We start from the raw sequence: 8,139 nt of genomic DNA, 5'->3' as shown, positions 1-8,139 counted from the left end.
TATTATATTTTCATTTCCAGCATTTTAATTTCATTCTATTTTACAGTTTCTGTATTTCTCCTGAAATGTTCCATCTCTTCATTCATCTTATTCATCTTTTACACTAGATTTGTTAGCATTTTTATTGGAGTTATTTTAAAATCCCTCTCTGTCCGCTGGATCATCTCTGTGTCTGCTTCCATGACTTTTACTCTCTTTTCCATGGGTGTCATTTTCATTCCTTCTTTTTTATTTTTGTGAATTTTAATTTTTTTCTGGACGTTTTGTATAAGAGAAAAGTAGGGACTGACATAAATAATACTTATCTTCAGGGAGCGGCTTGCCCTTTCTTGTGTCAGGCCACTAGATCTGTAGTTGAACTGGATCTGATCTTTGTTGTGATTTTAGTTTGATTTAATTCATCACTGACTTCAAATATTTTGAGGATGAAATCAGGACATTTCCTTCAATAGTGCCTGAACTCTGAGAATTAATAGCAGATTTCTGAACTGTGTAAGATCTCTCCTTGATTTACAGCCCAACCATCTGTCTTTTGGGTCTCTGAGGAGTTCTCTTTGCTCATGAGTCTAGCTCCCTTCTTTGTAAGCCTGGTGATATCTTTCAGTCCTATTTCCCCACCTCTGGGTCTTCTTAGAGCAGCATCCCTATCCTCTGTGAAGACATAGGATGAACAGAGGAAGGTCTGCAGAATTTCTGCCTCTTGCCCAGTCTTTGGTAGTTGAAAGCCTTGAGTGCCTTGGTATGTTTTTTCGTTTTTTCTCCTCCGTCTCAATCTTCCTTCGGTTGAAGACTGGAGTACCTAAGACGCTGGTTGTCTCAGCTCTTCCCCTTTCCTTCAGTCTGAGACCTTAGAATGGTTTTGTTATATTTCTGTCAGTTCTCCCATTCTTTTCCTCTCCCATGACTTCAAATGGCACATGCCTTGCATTTGACGGTCATCCCACCTGTCTCACAGTGGATCTCTCTCAGCTCTCTTTTGCTCCTTCCTTTTGGCATACTATCCCCAAATGCTTTGTGAAGACCCATGCGATTAGAGGGGAGGGACTTGCTCTGTGGCTGTGGATTTTCAGGATTCTAATCTATCATGCCAGTCCACACATGGCCTTAACAAGTTCTTTAGACTTTCCTTCAACGTTTTCCTTATCCCACCATGGTAGATTTCTCTTCCTCCTGCAGTTTCATCAGGGATAAGAGTTGCACTAAATCTCTTCTTTCCCATAAAGGACTCCCACTTTTCTGGAGTTTAATTTATTTTGGTTTCTCTGTGTTCTCATTTTCTGCTGGATTTTTTGAAATCTGCATAATCTGTATATTATATATATTCTGTGTATTATCTGGCCTGTTTTGGTGGTTAGGCTGAGAGTGAAACACTTGCAAAGTTCTATATCTAAACTGGACAGGAATCAAAATTTTCTGTATTTTTTGATTTCCAGTTAAAAAAAATTTGTTTTCAAATATTCAAGCCAAAAAACTTCTTAGGAGACATATTAAAGCATTTTAAATTTAGATAGAACATGAATTCAAGAATGTAGAGTGAACACATCTATTTTTATATAAATTTAAAATGATCTAAAACAAAATTTAAAACGATTTTAAATGAAAAAAAATGAATAACCCCCTTCATCACCCCCAACACACACACACACAAAAGAATGAAACAGAGAGTTAGTGGTGTTCCATTAATCAGAGAAAAATCTTAAGAAATTTCTGGAAAATGGAAAGCCGAAGAAAAAGTTATGACTGAGAAGCAGTGGAGGGGAGAAGATGAAGCTGAGAAAACCCTCCCAAGTGACCACAGTTGAGAAGGGCGTGTGTCTCCCATTCAGTCCTCCAGAGCCTTAGGACTGAGACTAGGCAAGCAGCATGAATTATAGCTGGAACAGAGTTAAGGTGTATATATGGAATAGTTTACATACCCCATCTCATTCTTCTTTTGTCTTCACCCCACCCAAAGAGAAGACTGCAGAAGGCACTTAGCCTCAGGCCAAAAAACAACATCAAAGGATTCTCTTCTAAAGAACTATCTGGAAAGAACTAGGGCAACTGGTATAGGTGTTAGTGTTCTAGAGCAAAGGCCTCCACACTGTAATCTTTAAGGTCTCAAAGATAAGGGTCAATCAATATCCTTAGGGTGAAGGCCACCAGCCCAATATGCCTAGTCCAGATGCTTCCAATCAGTCTTCATATTGCCACATTTTAAATATGAGTGGGAAACCAAGTGTTCTGGTGATCTATTGCTGCCTGACAAACCACTCCAAAATTTAGTGGCTTAAAATGACAATGTATTATTATCTCTCATGGTTCTTTAGGTTGTCTGGGCTTACCTAGATGGTTCTCACTTGGAGTCTCTCACGTAATTACAGTCAGGTGGCAGCTGGGGCTGGAGTCATCCGAAGCTTCATTGGGTGGGATGTTCAAGATGGCTTCCTACTCACATGCCTGGTACTTAGGAAAGTACCTCCTGAGCTTTTCTCTCACTGCATGTGGCTTGGTCTTCCCACAGCATGGCAGTCTCAAGAGTAATCACACCTGTTACATGGAAGCCGGTTTCCAAGAGAAAGAAAGTAAAAGATGCTTAGCTAGTGAAGGATAGCCCAGAACTGGCACAGTGCACTTCTGCCTTATTCTATTGGTCAAAGCAATCACAGAATCTTCCCAGATTCAAGGGGCTGGAGACATAGACTCCACCTCTGAATGGGGAAGTGGATTATGTTGTAGAAAAACTTGTGGGATGTAAGATATTATTGTGACCATCTTTTAGAAAATATAATCTACCGCATTAGTTATTACAAATCCTTGAGAAAAACCTGCAACTCAGGAAAGACCAAGATAAATAAACAGAAAATTAAACATCTTGGAGAAAATAAAGATTATTCAAAAAGTAGCAGTCTCTAATAAACAAAACAAAGATTCAAAACTTATTATTATCTCTCAGAGAAAGTCAAGGTAATATTACATCCATAGAAAAAAGAATTGTGTGCTAAGAAAAAGAAATGATCAGAAAATAGGAAAGAACTTTTAAAATTCAAAAAATGAGTGCTGAAATAATAAAAAATAATAATAATGAGGAACTGGCCCAGCCTGTATCTGCTTGTATGCATTGAGAAAAAAACCCTCAAAACTCTCAACAGAGATGTGTAGAAATAAACAGTTTTCTTTCTTTCTTCTTGATGATTTGTCTATTCTGGTGAGAGAGGAACAAATTTACATTTTGGCATGTATGTTAAGAGTGAAAAGTCTGAAAAGAGTTAAGAGTGTTAAGTGTGAAAAGTCTGAGTTAAATGACCCTGTAGTTCCAATTAATTCATCTTATGTTTTAAGGGCTCTTGTTGACTGGAGTTCTGGGCCAGCTGGCTTGGGTGGGCCAGGCTTATTTGATGCTGCTTCCATTTTCCCCATTCCCAGAGCCTGTGGAATTAGGGAAGCCCCCTCAGTGGTCTCCTCACTACCATACCCTCCCCAAATCTGTATCCATATAAAATCAGGCTGACATAAATATCAATAGCAGACAGCCCCGAGCAGCGATAGGTCACAGTAGGGCCGTGGGCAGCATTTGAGGGCTCAGTCAAAGAGTGAAGGGCAAGCTGACACCTGGACCTTGCTGGCAGTAGGGAGGGAGCTTCAGGCTGATTGAGAAATGTGCATATTGGGGGCATATGTTGGAGGCATCATCACTTTGTGCCTTTTGACCTTCTCCCCGAATAGTACTCAGCTACCTGTGGAGAGTATTATTAGTTTCCCGGAGCTTTTGTCACAAAGTAGCACAAACTTGGTGGTTTAAAACAGCAGAAATGATTCTCTCACAGTTCTGGAGACCAGAAGACAGACATCCAGTGTTGACAGGGCCTCACTCCCCCTGGACGCTCTAGGGGCGGGTCCTGCGTTGCCTCTTGCAGTTTCTGGCGACTGTCGGCATTCCTTCGCTTGTGGCTGCGTCACTCCAGTGTCCGCTTCCATCTTCACATCACCCTCTCCTCTGTCTGTGTCAACTTTTGTCTGTGTCCTGTCGCCCTCTGCCTTTCTCTTATAAGGAAACTTGTCATTGGATTTAGGACCTCTTGGATAATCCTTGATGACTTCCTCATCTCAAGATCCTTAGCTTAATCACAACTGCAATTACCCTTTTACCAAATAAGGTAACGTTCAACTTTTTAACGTATAAGGTAATATTCACAGGTTCCGGTGATTGGGACAGGAACATATCTTTCTGGAGTTACCATTTAACTCGTTACAGAGAAGTCGCTTGAAGCATGGGGACTGAGATACTCACACCAATTTCTCACGCGATTCCTGCTGACCACCTCCTGCTGGGTTAATTTGGCTGTAACTGCTCGGGCTTTGTGGAATCTTGTGCCTACATGTCTGAGCTCTTCTTGGAATTCAGAGTACCAGGGAGGAAAACCTAGTGAGGGACTTATAAACCCCAGATTGAGCCAAGAGGGCAAAATTTTGACATCACAAAATGGGCAATCTTCTCCAAAGGACTGTGTCCCATCCTCATTATGCCAGTACAAGATGTCTAAAGTTTGACTCTCAAGGCACTCCTTAGCACGCTGAATCTGAGATGAGAATTACTTCACTTAGTAAAGAGGATTAATGTTTCCTAACAAAAGGTAATTTATTCAATTGTATGCAAAAGAGGTGGTAATAATGGCACGTACAAAGCATGCTTATTTTTGTCTATTGTATCATATGTTTAATTCCTATAAAAACACCAGTCATGCTATTGAGTACCTTTCGGAGAACTTGACCACTTCCAGAATGAATTGGATTGTGTTAATTAAATACACTTGACTTTAATGAAACCGAAACCTGATAGGCTTTCAAGGAAATGAGGCTTAGCAAGCTTTAGTGAATTTTAATAGATAGTGGATAGGATTAAATACAAGATCAGGCAGTTCTGGTTTGCATCAATTGGAACGGCAAGGAGACACCAGTCACTCTTGCCCATCTGGCAGAGAGGTTTACCTTTTAAGGGCTCATACAGCTAAGCAGCGAGTGTGTCTATGGCACCTCGAAAGTTCTGTCTATGATCCTAGCCAAGAAAGGCTAATTCTCCCATATTTGGGACTGATAACTAATATTACAGAAGAAAGAATCAGATTTTTAATTATCTTAACAGCATAAGGTTAAAAAGTGAGATGAAACTGAACAGGAAAACCCATAAAGTCTTTAATTTAAAAGTTAATTGCACAACTGTAGGGTTGGGGATAGCTGGCTTTGCAGTAATTCATGTGAAAACTGAGGATTCAGAATAATCGCAATCTCAAATCTGGCCAAGAATAATGGAGTTGCCTAAAATATTGACCTTGTCTTGGGTTGTATTAATAGAAGAACTTGCACCCAGAGGGTGGTCCAGCCACTGATAAGACCAAGTTGAAGGCACCCTGCTTATTAGATCTACACATTTCAGGACGATGATAGACAACTGGAAAACATCCCACAAGTGACCAGAATAGGGAGAGGTCTGGAAACCATGGCCTATTAGGAATAGCTGAAAGAACTGGAGTATTTTTCATGGAAAAGAGAGGATGTAGTTTAGGAGGGACATAAAACTTATTTTCAAATATCTAAAGAAGACATGAGGAAAAAGAATTAAACGTATTCTCTTACTCCAGAGGTTAGATATAGGATATTACAGTGTATTCTTGAGATCTTCTTTTGATGCAGTTAAGAGCAAGCCAGCTTGAATTAGTTTAGGCGAAAGGAGGAATTTATTGTCTTGCGTAATGAAGGCACCAGGAATGCTTGAAGCTAGCCACTTAAACCCCTAAAGGACTTTCTGGCTCCAATTATCATTTCTACTTCTTTCTGTGTCATCTTCACTCTTTCCAATCACAAAAGGTGTTTTCCTTGAGGATATGGCCACTGGCAGTTTCTATGCCCATCGTCCTAGATTTACTACCATAGAGGAAGGAAGTTCTCCTAGCTCTTGTGTGGGAAAAAATTCCAGGGAAGAATTTTGATTGGTCTGGCTTAGACCACATGTCCACCTCCTGAGGAATCCCTCTGGTCGGGGGGCTGGCACAGCAGCTTAGCTAGACTGAGTCCCCTCTCTGTGGCCTCATATAAGAAGATGACCACCTTCATTCAAGCCTCAGGTTATAAGAGAAGGGTGATGCAGTAGACCAGAAGAAAGAAGGGTGGGGTGTTGGGAGACAAAGCAATAATTCTCCACTACACAGAGAAATTGGTTTGTGTAAGATATAGGGAAGACCCTTTTAAGATTTAAAGTTTCGGGGTATTTAGCCCAAGGCATCCCTCAACATAGCCATTCATGATCCTACAGAAGAGCACAGCAACAGAGCACCAGGGACCCCAAAGAAAGGGCATCCTGCCATACACCATCCTTTTATCTGCCCCTCGTCTAACCATATTGCTCATATTGCTCTTGAACCTCACATTTCATCCCTCCCAGTTCCAAGAGAGAACTTCTAGACTGATTCTGCCTCACGGTTCTGGTAACATTCACAGATTACCTTGTTCAACAGCCTTTCAGCTGAGACCCAGTCACCAGCCCCTGGCCTCACCCCTTCTTAAACTCCTCACCATCCCTGTAAGTCTTCCGGATTAGTCAGTGGGGCCTTGGGTAGTTTCTTCGCATGCATGTTCAGGTCAGTGCTCAGCTAAAGACTGGAAGGAGACCCCTTAGAGACCTCTGGAGGGCTGTCTGTGCCACTCTCTCCTCTCTGGTACTCTGCCCTGAACTCTAGCTGCCTTAGCTCCCTCGGACTCTGCTCTGTCTCCTCAACCCAGAAAGTCCTCTGGGCTCCCCTTGAGTTCTGCCTCCCTCTGCTGTGGTCCTCCATCTCTCTTTAGGCAGGAAGCAGGGACAATCCTGGGGCTCACCTTGTTTGTTTGCCATCACTCAGAGATCACTGTCCTTCCTTGTCAGATGTCTATTGTCTCGAAAACTATTGTTTCATATATTTTGTTGTTTTAAACATTTGTTGCAGGTGGGAGAGTAAATCCAATTCTTGTTACTTCATCTTAGCCAGAAGTGAAATTCCATAACCAAAGATTTATTATGTTAAAAAGATTGTTGAAATTTGGTGTGTTTTCCCTCAGTCTCCTCCACTCCTAGGTCTTTTGAGCTCTCCATTAAAAGTCAGAAGAAATCAGAATTTGTTTTGCCTTTCCCTGCCCATTGGTAGAAGCCATGGATTGTATTTTCTCCAAATGGAAGAAAGTTTCCTTCCAACTGACCTCTTCTTTATCTTTTCTTTATTCCTGCTTCTCTCGTTCCAAATCAATGCTTTTAAATGTGCAGTGTTTACATGTAATCATTAACTGCTTTAATCATCACAACTCTGGCTCAAAGGATGAACTACAAATTTTTTTCTTAAAAAAGTCGAGTTACAAAAAATGTCAGTTTTTATCAGAATAAAAATAAAATGTGCTCTGGAGGCTCAAGTACTGGGGAAACGGTCATTATTTACTGAGAAGATTGTAATTGTGAGGACCAGTGTTCCTCTAATGGCAGAGAAAAAGGGACACGAGCAATGGGAGGGGGCATGAGGGAAAAATTGTGTTCATTCTTCTATTTTTTTCTTCCTCCAAGAGCTGGGCTAAGACTGTTTCTTAAATATGACCCATGTTTGAATACACACAAATTATCTTAAAATTGGCAATACATTGTTAATTCTTTACCATATAATAATATCAATTTCTTAAAAGCATCTGAGAAACTAAATTTTAAACAACTTTTATACTTCCAATCATCTGAACGATCCTTTGAATCAGCAGCCTGCTTTCCTGTGTAGATAAGAATCATTTGTAATTAGCACATCAATTATTTCTATGTAAATGACTATTTCTAAAGTAATAATGAATGGTTCATTAACTGAAATCGTCTCCTCACAAATTTGTTTGAACCACCCTGTTACTTTTTTTTTTTTTAATAGCACTTATAAAAGTAAATTTCAGCTTAGGCTACTGATGAATTGTCATAAATTGTAAGTGAGTGAGGTCCAAATTAATGAGGCTTTACTATAAATTCATCCAGGGGCATAGTAGACTGACTGTCCCCAGAGAGAGCAGATGTGCGGTTGACAGGCGGGCCTCTGAGAGATTGTATTTATTGAGAGCTTACATGTGCCAGGCACTTAGCTGAGTGCTCTACATGCATGATCTCATTTA

This window comes from Equus przewalskii, chromosome 6 (genome assembly GCF_037783145.1).
Source record: "Equus przewalskii isolate Varuska chromosome 6, EquPr2, whole genome shotgun sequence".
NCBI lineage: Eukaryota > Metazoa > Chordata > Mammalia > Perissodactyla > Equidae > Equus > Equus przewalskii.
The sequence above is the reverse complement of the archived record's forward strand: the minus strand, read 5'-3'. Positions refer to the sequence as shown.